Source organism: Mustelus asterias, chromosome 16 (assembly GCF_964213995.1).
Source record: "Mustelus asterias chromosome 16, sMusAst1.hap1.1, whole genome shotgun sequence".
In the NCBI taxonomy this organism is placed as follows: domain Eukaryota; kingdom Metazoa; phylum Chordata; class Chondrichthyes; order Carcharhiniformes; family Triakidae; genus Mustelus; species Mustelus asterias.
In genome coordinates, this window is record NC_135816.1 from 75,057,547 (window position 1) to 75,072,733 (window position 15,187).

At 43.1% G+C, this 15,187-nt stretch overlaps 1 protein-coding gene and 1 pseudogene across 2 annotated transcripts in view; both read left to right on the forward strand.

Moving 5' to 3' along the window:
* Window positions 1-15,187, forward strand: part of LOC144505254 (fibroblast growth factor 18-like) — a 63,444-nt gene that overhangs the window by 34,253 nt on the left and 14,004 nt on the right. The window lies entirely within an intron of this gene.
* Window positions 6,660-7,384, forward strand: LOC144505532 (small nuclear ribonucleoprotein-associated protein N pseudogene; annotated as a pseudogene).

The window sequence follows — 15,187 nt, forward strand, 5'->3', positions numbered from 1 at the left end:
CAAAGAACTCAACCAGGCTCGTAAGGCACGACCTGCCCTTGACAAAGCCGTGCTGACTACTTTTGATCATACTAAACTTCTCTAGATGATCATAAATCCTGTCTCTCAGGATCCTCTCCATCAACTTACCAACCACTGAGGTTAGACTCACCGGTCGGTAATTTCCCGGGCTGTCCCTGTTCCCTTTCTTGAATATAGGGACCACATCTGCAATCCTCCAATCCTCCGGAACCTCTCCCGTCTCCATCGACGATGCAAAGATCATCGCCAAAGGCTCCGCAATCTCCTCCCTCGTCTCCCACAGTAACCTGGGGTACATCCCATCCGGTCCCGGCGACTTACCAACCTTGATGCCATTCAATAGTTCCAACACATCCTCTTTCTTTATGTCCACATGCTCGATCCTTTCTGTCCACCGCAAACCAGCAGTACAACCACCCAGATCCCTTTCCACCGTGAATACCGAGGTAAAGTATTCATTAAGCAGCTCCGCCATTTCTAACGGTTCCGCACAAACTTTTCCCCCTTCACCTTTTAAGGGTCCTATGCCTTCACATCTCATCCTTTTACTCTTGACATATTTGTAGAAAGCCTTGGGATTCTCCTTAATCTTACCCGCCAAGGCCTTCTCATGACCCCTTCTCGCTCTCCTAATTTCCTTCTTAAGCTCCTTCCTACATCCCGTATACTCCTCTAAATCCTTAACACCTCCTAGCTCTCTGAACCTTCTGTACGCCTCTCTTTTCTTATTCACCAGGTTCATCACAACCTTCGTGCACCACGGTTCCCGTACCCTACCAACACCCCCCTGTCTCATCGGAACGTTGTCATGCAGAGCTCCAGACAAACATTCCTTGAAAATCCTCCACTTTCCTTCGGTACTTTTCCCCAAGAATGCCTCCTTCCAATTTACCCGTCTAATTTCCTCCCTGATGACACTGTATTTCCCTTTACTCCAGAGAAACACTTTCCTAGCCTGCCTGATCCTATCTCTTTCCAATGCTATCGTGAAGGAGATAGAATTATGATCGCTATCCCCAAGATGCTCACCCACCATATATCTATTATCTATTTAACATAACTCTGTGATATATCCCAGCATAATCTATTTATCAGAGCTAAGTGTGGTATAACTTAATGTAATATATATTACTGATGCATGTCTAGTATTCCTTGCTTGTAATGATAGGGTCAGTACTTGAGAACCTCTACCTCAATAATGTCCCTAATGGCTGCTATCTCCAGTCATAGAGTCATGGAGGTCCTTCAGCCCACCTTGTCCATGCCGCCCAGTTTTTACCATTCAGCTATTCCCAATTGCCCACGTTTGGCCCATATCCTCTATACCCATCTTGCCTAAATGCCTTTTAAAAGACAAAATTGTACCCGCCTCTACTACTATCTCTGGCAGTTCGTTCCAGACACTCACCACCCTCTGTGTGAAAACATTGCCCCTCTGGACACTTTTGTATCTCTTCCCTCTCACCTTAAACCTATGAATCATAGAAATCATAGAATCATAGAAAACCCTACAGTGCAGAAAGAGGCCATTTGGCCCATCGAGTCTGCACCGACCACAATCCCACCCAGGCCCTACCCCATATCCACCCACTAATCCCTCTAACCTACGCATCTCAGGACACTAAGGGGCAATTTTAGCATGGCCAATCAACCTAACCCACATATCTTTGGACTGTGGGAGGAAACCGGAGCACCCGGAGGAAACCCACGCAGACACGAGGAGAATGTGCAAACTCCACACAGACAGTGACCCAAGCCGGGAATCGAACCCAGGTCATGGAGCTGTGAAGCAGCAGTGTTAACCACTGTGCTACCGTGCCGCCCTATGTCCTCTAGTTTTAGACTCCCCTACCTTCGGGAATAGATGTTGACTATCTACCTTGTCTATGCCCCTCATTATCTTATAGACCTCTATAAGATCACCCCTAAATCTCCTATGCTCCAGAGAAAAAAGTCCCAGTCTATCCAGCCTCTCATAACTCAAACCATAAAGTCCCGGTAGCATTTTAGTAAATCTTTTCTGCACTTATTCTAGTTTAATAATATTCTTTCTATAATAGGGTGACCAGAAATGTATACAGAATTCCAAGTGTGGCCTTACCAATGTCTTGTACAACTTCAACAAGACGTACCAACTCCTGTATTCAATGTTCTGACTAATGAAACCAAGCGTGCTGAATGCCTTCTTCACCGCTCTGTCCACCTGTGACTCCACTTTCAAGGAGCTTTTATCCTGTACCCCTGGATCTCTTTGTTTTTATAACTCTCCCCAACACTCTACCATTAACTGAGTAAGTCTTGCCCTGATTCGATCTACCAAAGTACATCGCCTCGCATTTATCTAAATTAAACTCCATCTGCCATTCATCAGCCCAGTCATCTAGACTGTGATCCACTAGCCATGGAGAGTGGAATCATACCTTAGGCTCACACCAGTTTAGCTTTAAGAATTAATTCTTTGTTAGAGACACAAAACTCCCTATAGCTGACTTAGTTAATCAAAAAGCATGAAAGTAGCAGAATAGTTGATGCACGTGATAACAATATAGCCAAAAATATAAAACCTCACCAAGAATTGTCCAGGTAGCTGCTGCTAATAGAATGTAAGATAGAGCAGCAACTAAGTTTCATTAGCAAATAATATTATCACAGCTGGGATTCAAGGAATCTCAGGTACATGAGTCTCTAAGGTTCATTCAGGTTCATGCTATAAACTCAGGTTTATAGTCAGTTTAAAATGTCCACCGGCAACTAAATTTCATCATAGAACCATAGAAGGTTTCATCAGCTTTTAACATTTATCCACATTCATTGACCTCTTTGATTTATTAGCCTCTGAGTTTCTTTGGCCACTCAGGTTTATCAGCCATTAAAGTTCGTCAGATAAATTTCATCAGCAGCTTGATTAAGATTTAATGTAGGTGTATCAGAAAATAAAGACAATTGGCATCTAAGATTAATCAACAGTGAAGATTAGAAGTTATATAGTTCTTTAGCATTTAAAATTTATCGGTACCTAAAATACATTGACAGCTAACAGTACTTGCCTTGAAGAATCAATGACAATTAAGATCCCCGGCAACTAATGTTCAGTGACCGTTAATGCGCATCGTAGATCTGTTTGGGACCATCATTAGTTAATGTTCATCAGCAAATAAAGTTAATCAACAACTAGGATTCATTTGTAGGTAAGGTCCATCAGTGAAAGCTCAACTGCAGAAAAAGTTGGTCGATCACTGAGCTTCATTCAGCAGTTACAGATCATTAGTTTGCTTCATGTGTTTGGTATAGATCCTGTTCTAATTTGCAGCTATGTTCTAGTACATCCTGAAATACAATCTCATTTTTCAATCTGCACAGTCGCCTCTAAGAAAGACGTTTTCTCCATATCTTGCTATCTGTTTTTTCCTGGTATTATGGTTTATTCCTCTGCTGCAACACCTGAATAATTCTAAGTGCTGGTCCCCTTTGTGGTTACAGCAGGAAGTTGTCCATTACAAACAAAAGGGCACAATTCATCCATGACTGTGTTTCAACACTAGAGATAGCATTCTGCAAGAAAGAGGATCAAGTGATCAGACATGCTTTCATCATTCAATCCTTTCTTGTGACCTTAAGCGACATGTCCATGTTTGTACCGTAACGCGATATATTTGGCTTTTCCACACAGATTATTTGTATTTTCAGTGTTACACATTTGAATTTTTAGTGAGCCTTTAATAAGGTGCCACATTATAGAGACATGACTAAGGTCAGGATATGTGGAGTCAAGGGACAAGTGGCAGAGTGGATAGCAAACTGGCTAAGAAACAGAAAACAGAAAGTAAGGTTTCAGAATAACTACTCAGATTGGGAAAATGTTGGAAACACTGGGTAGGATTTTACAGCCTCGCTCGTCCCAAAGCCGTAAAATCCCATCTGAGGTCAACGGACCTTTCCATATTCCGCCCCTCGCCTGCTTCAATTCCCGTGGTGGGCGGGATGATAAAATTCGGGCCACTGATCCACAAAAATTGGTGCTGGATCCACTGTATTCACCATTAGGGCAGCAGGATGGCACAGTGGTTAGCCCTGCTGCTTCACAGTGCCAGGGACCCAGCTTTGATTCCTGGCTTTGGTCACCGTCTGTGTGTAATCTGCATGTTCTCCCCATGTTTGAATGGGTTTCCTCCGGGTGCTCCGGTTTTCTCCCATGATCCAAAAGACGTGCTGGTTAGGTGCATTGGCCACATTAAATTCTCCCTCAGTGCACCCAAACAGGCACCAGAGTGTGGCGACTAGGGGATTTTCATAGTAACTTCATTGCAGTGTTAATGTAAGCCTACTTGTGATACTGATCAATAAACTTTAAAACCATTTATTGAATGATTTGGAGTTGGTAATCAAAAATACAATTGAAACTTTGCACACAATGCTAAATTTGAATGTATATTCAGTATTGAGGAAAACCGTGGCATATTATGGCAAGACATTAATACCTTGCAGAGTACCCATATAATTGGGAAGAGAATTAGAATATAGATGTATGAGATGGAGTGTATTTTGGCAGGAAGAATATAGAGGCTGCATATTTATTCTTTGAATGTAAAAGTTTAAACTGATTAAAGGGTCTTAAGGATCTAGGGGTAGAAATGCACAAAACTAACAACAGAGGTTAGCAAGGCCATTAACAGTTTTAATTTATTTCTAGACATATTTTTGAAACTTGTGTAGAATTTTGGGTGGACCACACAGAAAACCGCGCACAATTAGGGTCTCTATTCTTAAAGATACAGGAAATACAGTGCAAAGTGATTTGCAAGGATGATACCAGTGCTGTGAATCAGGAAAAGGTCGCCAGGATGTTGCCTGGTCTCGATGGTGTTAGCTATGAGGAGAGGTTGAATAAACTGGGATTGTTTTCACTGTTAAGACAGAGGCTGAAGGGAGACCTGATAAAGGTCTACAAAATTATGAGAGGCAGATAGTCAGAGGCTTTTTCCCAGACTGGGAAAGTTTAAGGGAGATGTGTGGGAGACATTTTTCAGAGAGTGGTGGGTGCCTGGAATGCGCTGCTAGAGAAGATGGTGGAAGTAGGCACATTAGCAATATTCAAAAGGCATCTGGATGGATACATGAATAGGGAAGAAATACAGCGGTATGGACTGAGTAAGGGCAGAAAGTCTTTTTTTAGTTCAGGCATCATGATCGGCACAGGCTTGGAGGGCCGAAGGGCCTGTTCTTGTGCTGCACTTTTCTTTGTTCTTTGTTCTAATAAATCTGATAGGAAATTCAAGAGGAAGCTATTTTGCTACAGAATTTTAGAATGTTCAACTGAATGCCGTAAGGGCTTTGAGGTGACTTCACAGAGCTATTTAAGGGAAAGCTGATAACCACATAAAGGAGAAAGGAATAGAAGGTTTTGCTGACAGTTAGATGAAGAAGGGTGAGACAAGGTACATGTGAAGCATATACACCATCATAGATCAGTTGGTCTGGAAAGCCTGTTTCTACGCTATTGATTCTAAGTATTTATAATTAATAATGTCAGCAACCATCACATATTCTATTAATAGAAAAATAAGCTCTTATTTGACATATATGTTAAGACAATTAAACAAATCAGAAACTGATGAATGAACTCAGCAGGCCTGGCAGAACCTGCGGAGAGAGAAAACAGAGTTAACATTACGAGTCCCTATGACTCCTCTTCAGAGTGAGAGCACTTAATTGACAGCATTGATTCACAATCAGCAATGATTCATTGAATCAAAGATTCATTTATAGAAATGGTTAATTGACAGCAATTCATTGACAGCAATGATTAATTGACAACAATGATTTGTTGATAATTCATTGACAGATATGATTTATTAACAGCAGTGATACATTGAGAGCAATAATTTATTGACAGCAGTAACTCATTGATATCAATGATTATATGACAGTTATGATTTGTTGACAGTAATGATTCATTCACCGTAATGATTCATTGATGGCAATGATTAATTAATCGCAATGATTCTTAGATAGGAATGATTCATTTAGAGCAATGATTCATTGATAGCTATGAGTTATTGGAAGCAAAGAATCATTTACAACAATTATTCATTGACAGGTTTGCTTCAATGAGAGCAATGACTTGATTACAGCCATGATTAATTGACAGCAATAATTAATCGAAAGCAATGATTTATATTGATTGACAGCAAAGACTCATTGACAGGAATGATTCATTGACAGGAATGATTCATTGACAGGAATGATTCATTGACAGGAATGATTTACTGACTGCAATTCAATGACAGCAAAGTTTCATTAAAAGCTATGATTCGTTCACAGTAGATCATTGACAGCTATGATTCATTTATAGCAATGAATCTCAGATAACAATTGTTCATTGACATGAATGATTCAGTGAGAGCAATGATTCACTAATAACAATTGTTTCATGGCTATTTCACATTGACAGCAATAATTCAGTGACATCACTGATTTATTAACAGTTCTGTTTCATTGACAGCTAAGATTCATTTACAGCTATTATTCATAGAGTGCAATAATTCATATTCATTCACAGCAATGATTCCTTGCCAGCAATTATTTCACAGCTATAATGCATTGACAGTAATGATTCATTGATAGCAATGATTCACAAGATGCTTCAGCATATCGGCTACAGATGAGATACATCCTTCAGGAGGGCCGCACCTTCATTGGAGCCTTCAAAATTTTGAACAAATGCATGAAGCTCATCCTCTGTTACTGCGATGAATTCAGGAAAATCATGCCAAAAAACTCCAAGCAGCCCAAGTGAGAGGAGAAACGTGTTCCTGGAATGGTCTTGCTTTGAGGTGAGACCATGGTTTCCATGATTGTGGAAGGACCTCCTCCCACTGGAATGGCTCGTGCAACTCTTGCTGGTGCAGCTGGAGGTCCTGATATTGGCCAATCAGCAGGCTGTGGTGTTCCTGCTGGAGCACCAATGCTGCAGGCTCCAGCTGGGATATCAGGTCCTGTCCAAGGAGGGGGTGACCATCTCAGCAAATGACGACACCTTAGGCACATGAAACTGTTGCAGCAGTTGCAGTCATACCCAGTATTGCAGCAGCACCTCAACAATATCCGCCAGGCCTTGGAGGCCCATCATGGATGGAATGAGGGGCATCTCTCCAGGTATGATGGGTCCTCCTCCTGAAATGAACCACCTATGGGTCCACCAATGGGAATGCCTCCTTATCGCAAAGCACCAAAGAAATGCCACCAGGAATACGACCCCCACCACCAGGAATGCGAGGTCCTCCACCACCTGGCATGCGACCACCAAGGCCATGAAAATAAATCTAACCAAGATGTTGGGGCTGATGAAGTATGTGGCATGTTTGGCTGCAAAGCTCGATTGGCTAAATGGTCTCCTTCTACACTGTAGGGATTCTGTGCAATTGAATTCAATCCAGTTAAGTGTGAGATTATCCACTTGGGCAGGACAAACAAGATAAGGGAATACATGATGAACGGGAGAACCCTGGGAAGCACTGAGGATCACAGGGACCTTGGTGTGCATGTACAACAGTCCCTTAAATTAGCAGGACAGATGGATAACGTGGTCAAGGAGGCTTAATGAGCCAAGCATAGAGTTTAAGAGCAGGCAGGGTAGGCTGGAAAAAAAATAAATTTCAATTAATTCATGGGACATGGGCATCGCTGGCTGGCCAGCATTTATTGCCCATCGCTAGTTTCCTGAGGGCAGTTGAGAGTCCAGCACATTGCTGTGGCTCGAGAGTCACATGTGGGCCAGACCAGGTAAAGACGGCAGATTTCCTTCCCTAAAGGGCATTAGTGAACTGGATGGGGTTTTCGGACGATCGACAATGGTTTCATGGTCATCAGTAGGGCGGCACGGTAGCATAGTGGTTAGCACTGCTGATTCACAGCTCCAGGGACCTGGGTTCGATTCCCGGCTCGGGTCACTGTCTGTGCGGAGTTTGCACATTCTCCCTGTGTCTGCGTGGGTTTCCTCCGGGTGCTCCGGTTTCCTCCCACAGTCCAAAGATGTGCGGGTTAGGTTGATTGGCCAAGCTAAATTGCCCCTTAGTGTCCCAGGAAGCGTAGATTTGAGGGATTAGCGAGTAAATATGAGGGTTAGAGGGATTAGCAGGTAAATATGTAGGGATATGGGAATAGGGCCTGGGTGGGATTGTTGTCGGTGCAGACTCGATGGGCCGAATGGCCTCTTTCTGCACTGTAGGGGTTCTATGGTTCTAGTAGATTCTTAATTCCAAATATTATTTTACTGAATTCAAATTCCACCATCTGCCATGGTGGGATTCAAATATGGGTCCCCAGAACATTAGCTGAGTTTCTGGATTAATAGCCTAGCGATAATACCACTAGGCCATCACCTCCCCATAAAACTTTGTTTAGGTCACAGTTATAGTGCAGTTCTGGAATCCACATTATAAAACACTAATTGGGCCTCAGCTGGAGTATGGTGTCTTGTGTGGACACCAGAGTTTAGGAAAGATGTGAAGGCATTAGTGAGAGTGCAGAAAAGGTTCACCAGAATGGCTCCAGGAATGAGGAACTTCAGTTACATAGAAAGAAGTTGGGAATGTTCTCGGAGAATAGAAGTTTGAGAGGAGGCGTGACAGAGATATTCAAAATCATGAAGAGATCTGGAAGGAGTAGATTGGGGGAAAGTGTTCCCATTGGTGGAAGGATCGAGAACCAGATGGGCCAAACGGAGAGTGATTGGTAAATAAGTGATGGCAACATGATGAGAATCTTATTCATACAGCAGGTGGTTAGGATCTGGAATGCACTGTCTGGTGGGGGGTGGATTAGGGTCAACTGAGGCTTTCACCAGAGAATTGGATCAATATCTGAAAAGGAAATATTTGCAGTAAATTGCTCCTTCAGAAGGCCAGCACAGATTTGGTGGACCAAATGGCCTCTTGTGTTGTAACCATTCTATGATTCTATGAAGCATAAACACCAACATGGATTAGTTTGGCAACAATGCTGCATATTACATGTAATCCTATTTATTTTTTGGTAACTGAATTTAATGTAATCTTTATGATAAAGCAGGATTTTCTTTATTCAAATTAAATGTGTATATAAAGCTGTGAGAGAGATTCCATTGTAATGTCTATATTAAATCTCTGTGTGATATGTCCCATGTAAACAATATAACATTGTGAGTTAGATACCCAAATGTAATCAATGTGTTCATATATCCTGGTAAAATCTATATAACAGATCTTTCAGTGATAGGTCATAGAAATCATAGAAACCCTACAGTACAGAAAGAGGCCATTCTGCCCATCGAGTCTGCACCGACCACAATCCCACCCAGGCCCTACCCCCATATCCCTATATATTTACCCACTAATCCCTCTAACCTACACATCTCAGGACACTAAGGGCAATTTTTAGCATGACCAATCAACCTAACCCGCACATCTTTGGACTGTGTGAGGAAACCGGAGCACCCGGAGGAAACCCACGCAGACACGAGGAGAATGTGCAAACTCCACACAGACAGTGATCCAAGCTGGGAATCGAACCCAGGTCCCTGGAGCTGTGAAGCAGCAGTGCTAACCACTGTGCTACCGTGCCGCCCCCATTGCAGTCTGTATTTCAGCGAGTGTTATATCCCCTTGCATTTTTAGTACTGAGTGATATATCCCAGTGTTATCTATATAATGTGATATATCGCAATGTAATCTATATAACAGAGCCATGACTGATATATTTGAGTACAATTTATCAAATTGACTATGTATGATATGTGAAACATCTCCATGTTCTTGACTATGATATGACCCCAGCCATGGGGTACAGGTCTCTGGGACAGGGTCTGTCCTTGTTGCTGAGAAGGGAAGGAGGGAGAGGAGTAGAACATTAGTTATTGGGGACTCCATAGTTAGGGGGATAGATAGGAGATTCTGTGGGAACGAGAGGGACTTGCGGCTGGTGTGTTGCCTCCCAGGTGCCAGGGTCCATCGTGTCACGGATCGTGTTTTTGGGATCCTTAAGGGGGAGGGGGACCAGCCCCAAGTCGTGGTTCACAAAGGCACCCAAGACATAGGTAGGAAAAGGGATGGGGATGTAAGGCAGAAATTCAGGGAGTTAGGGTGGAAGCTTAGGGCTAGAACAAACAGAGTTGTTATCTCTGGTTTGTTACACGTGCGACGTGATAGGGAGGAGAGGAATAGGGAGAGAGAGCAGTTGAACACGTGGCTACAGGGATGGTGCAGGAGGGAGGTTTTCAGATACCTGGACATTTGGGGCTCATTCTGGGGTAGATGGGACCTCTACAAACAGGATGGTCTACTCCTGAACCAGAGGGGTACCAATATCCTGGGGGGGGGGAATTTGTTAATGCTCTTCGGGAGGGTTTAAACTAATTCAGCAGGGGGATGGGAACCTGAATTGTAGATCCAGTGTTCAGGAGGTTGAGAGTAGTGAGGTCATGGATAAAGTTTCAGCGTCACAGGAGTGTACCGGCAGGCAGGAAGGTGGTTTGAGCATCCGGAATAAGGTGTGTGAACTTGCAGCATGGGTTGGTACCTGGGATTTCGATGTTGTGGCCATTTCGGAGACATGGATAGAGCAGGGACAGGAATGGTTGTTGCAGGTTCCGGGGTTTAGATGTTTCAGTAAGTGCAGGGAAGGTGATAAAAGAGGTGGAGGTGTTGCATTGTTAGTCAAGGACAGTATTACGGTGGCAGAAAGGACGTTTGATGAGGACTCGTCTACTGAGGTAGTATGGGCTGAGGTTAGAAACAGGAAAGGAGAGGTCACCCTGTTGGGAGTTTTCTGTAGGCCTCCGAAAAGTTCCAGAGATGTAGAGGAGAGGATTGCAAAGATGATTCTGGATAGGAGCAAAAGTAACAGGGTAGTTGTTATGGGGGACTTTAACTTTGCAAATATTGACTGGAAAAGCTATAGTTCGAGTACTTTAGATGGGTCAGTTTTTGTCCAATGTGTACAGGAGGGTTTCCTGACACAGTATGTAGATAGGCCAACAAGAGACGAGGCCACATTGGATTTGGTACTGGGTAATGAACCAGACCAGGTGTTAGATTTGGAGGTAGGGGAGCACTTTGGTGATAGTGACCACAATTCGGTTACGTTTACTTTAGCGATGGAAAGGAATAGGCATGTTCTTTTTTCTTTGTTCTTTGTTCTTTGTACCGAAGGGCAAGAGTTATAGCTGGGTGAAAGGAAATTATGATGCGATTAGATGAGATTTAGGATGCATAGGTTGGGGAAGGAAACTACACAATTGAAATGTGGAGCTTGTTCAAGGAACAGCTACTGGGTGTCCTTGATAAGTATGTACCTGTCAGGCAGGGAGGAAGTGGTCGAGTGAGGTAACCGTGGTTTACTAAAGAAGTTGAATCTCTTGTGAAGAGGAAGAAGGAGACTTATGTAAAGATGAGACGTGAAGGCTCAGTTAGGGCGCTTGAGAGTTACAAGTTAGCCAGGAAGGACCTAAAGAGAGAGTTAAGAAGAGCCAGGAGGGGACATGAGAAGTCTTTGGCAGGTAGGATCAAGGAAAACCCGAAAGCTTTCTATAGGTATGTCAGGAGTAAAAGAATGACTAGGGTAAGATTAGGGCCAGTCAAGGACAGTAGTGGGAAGTTGTGCGTGGAGCCTGAAGAGATAGGAGAGGCGCTAAATGAATATTTTTCGTCAGTATTCACGCAGGAAAAAGACAATGTTGTCGAAGAGAATACTGAGATACAGGCTATTGGACTAGACGGGATTGAGGTTAATAAGGAGGAGGTGTTAGCAATTCTGGAAAGTGTGAAAATAGATAAGTCCCCTGGGCCGGATGGGATTTATCCCAGGATTCTCTGGGAGGCTAGGGAGGAGATTGCAGAGCCTTTGGCTTTGATCTTTATGTCGTCATTGTCTACAGGAATAGTGCCAGAAGACTGGAAGATAGCAAATGTTGTCCCCTTGTTCAAGAAGGTGAGCAGAGACAACCCTGGTAATTATAGACCAGTGAGCCTTACTTCTGTTGTGGGCAAAGTTTTGGAAAGGATTATAAGAGATAGGATTTATAATAATCTAGAAAGGAATAATTTGATTAGGGATAGTCAACACGGTTTTGTGAAGGGTAGGTCGTGCTTCACAAACCTTATTGAGTTATTTGAGAAGGTGACCAAAGAGGTGGATGAGGGTAAAGCAGTTGATGTGGTGTATATGGATTTCAGTAAAGCGTTTGATAAGGTTCCCCATGGTAGGCTATTGCAGAAGATATGGAGGCATGGGATTGAGGGTGATTTTGCGGTTTGGATCAGGAATTGGCTAGCTGTAAGAAGACAGAGGGTGGTGGTTGATGGGAAATGTTCATCCTGGAGTTCAGTTACTAGTGGTGTACCGTAAGGATCTGTTTTGGGGCCACTGCTGTTTGTCATTTTTATAAATGACCTGGATGAGGGCGTAGAAGGATGGGTTAATAAATTTGCGGATGACACTAAAGTCGGTGGTGTTGTGGACAGTGCAGAAGGATGTTGCAGGTTACAGAGGGACATAGATAAGCTGCAGAGCTGGGCTGAGAGGTGGCAAATGGAGTTCAATGCGGAAAAATGTGAGGTGATTCACTTTGGAAGGAGTAATAGGATTACGGAGTACTGGGCTAATGGTAAGATACATGGTAGTGTGGATGAGCAGAGAGATCTCGGTGTCCATGTGCATAGATCCCTGAAAGTTGGCACCCAGGTTGATAGGGTTGTTAAGAAGGCGTACGGAGTGTTAGCTTTTATTGGTAGAGGGATTGAGTTTCAGAGCCAGGAGGTCATGTTGCAGCTGTACAAAACTCTGGTGCGGCTGCACTTGGAGTATTCTGTACAGTTCTGGTCACCGCATTATAGGAAGGATGTGGAAGCATTGGAAAGGGTGCAGAGGAGATTTACCAGGATGTTGCCTGGTATGGTGGGAAGGTCTCATGAGGAAAGGCTGAGGGATTGAGGTTGTTTTCGTTAGAGAGAAGAAGGTTAAGAGGTGACTTAATAGAGGCATACAAGATGATCAGAGGATTAGATAGGGTGGATAGTGAGAGCCTTTTTCCTCGGATGGTGATAGCTAGCACGAGGGGACATAGCTTTAAATTGAGGGGTGAGAGATATAGGACAGATGTTAGAGGTAGGTTCTTTACTCAGAGAGTAGTAAGGGCGTGGAATGCCCTGCCTGCAGCAGTGGTGGACTCGTCAACATTAAGAGCATTCAAATGGTTATTGGATAAACATATGGATGATATTGGAATAGTGTAGATTAGAGGGACTTTATATTGGTTCCACTGGTCGGCGCAACATCGAGGGCTGAAGGACCTGTACTGCGCTGTAATGTTCTTTGTTGTATGAATAGAGGTTTATAAAATGATGAAGGGGATAGATAGAGTGAACGTTCAAAGACTATTTCCTTGGGTGGATGGAGCTATTACAAGGGGGCATAACTATGGGGTTCCTGGTGGGAGATATAGGAAGGATGTCCGAGGTAGGTTCTTTACTCAGAGAGTGGTTGGGGTGTGGAATGGATTGCCTGCAGTGATAGTGGAGTCAGACACTTTAGGAACATTTAAGCGGTTATTGGATAGGCACATGGAGTACACCAGGATGATAGGGAGTGGGATAGCTTGATCTTGGTTTCAGATAAAGCTCGGCACAACATCGTTTTTTTTAACTGCGCATGCGCAGTTCCGAGCTCCGATCATTCTGGCAGCGCTTAGCCCCGCTAACAGCGTGAATCGGACTGGAGATGGCTGAGAGCGTATGGGGGCGTCTGAAAGCAGATTTCTAAGTCGGATCTGTACTACGCCCAGATTCGGCACTTAGAATGAAAATGGTAAAATCGGGCCCTAATATGTGATATTGTAATGTCCTAACTATGTTAGGGGTTGTGGGTTTTACACAAAAGGAAAAAGATGTGGTTTACACATGTGGATTCAAAATAACAACAACAGGTTTATTAAAGGAACTGTTGACTGTACAGAGTAGAAAATTAAATTAAGGCAGGAGCCTGTGAAACACCCCAATGACATCGCCACCAAATTATGTGACCAACTCTTAAAGCACAGATGCAACCATTTAAATATATAACAGATATCTCTAATAGTGATGTAGATAACAGATTTAGATGTGATGGATCACGGTGTAATCTGTATAACCAAGATGTGGATTATATACCCTTGAGTATCCTTTTCACATCTGTCTTCGCCCATGAGAATGAGGAGGTAGCTATGGAACTTGGGGAGAGAGACTATGAGGCTCTTGAGAAAATTATCATAGGGAGTGACAAAGTATTGGAGATATTGGCAGGCTTAAAAGTGGACAAATCTCCAGGTCCGGATGAATTGTGTCCCAGGCTGTTATGGGAGGCAAGCAACGAAATTGCAGGGGCTCTGACCCAAATTTTTAATTCTTCCATGGCCACCAGGGAGGTGCCAAAGGACTGGGGAACAACTAATGTGGTCCCACTATTTAAAAAAGGTTGTAGAGACAAGCCAGGGAACTACAGACCAGTGAGTCTCACGTCTGTGGTTGGGAAACTACTGGAGAAGATTCTGAAGGAGAGGTTAGTGCAGTTGATGTAGTTTACATGGATTTCAGCAAAGCCTTCGATAAAGTCTCACATGGGAGACTTATTAAGATTACATTAGATAACATTAAGAGACTTATTTGACAAGGAAGTATACTATGAAAGGTCTGACACCGGGAAGTTCCAAAGAACAAAGGGACCTTGGCGTGTTTGTCCATAGATCTTTAAAGGTGGAAAGGCAGTTAAATAGGGTGGTGACAACACATGCTATTTCATGCTTCCTACCCACCTCCATGGCTCCTCATACCCTCCATGCCAACCTATGTCCCTCTATGCATAATCCATAACCCTTTATAGCGCCAATACCAATTTAGTGTCAACTCATGTCAACCCATTCCTCCCATCTACCATCCTTTGCTCATATACCCTCCATCATGGGTAGACCACAGGGCTCATGTTGAGGTTAAATAAAATAAAGTTTTAAATGTCTGTTGCAGACTTAATGAATTAGTGTTTTGTTTTAAATTTTAAAAATCATTACATTTAAATTCCTTCAACGACTTAATCCTTTATAAAACAAACATTTCATTTCAGTGCTTGATCCCTTATAAAAGCAAATATTTATATTCATGGC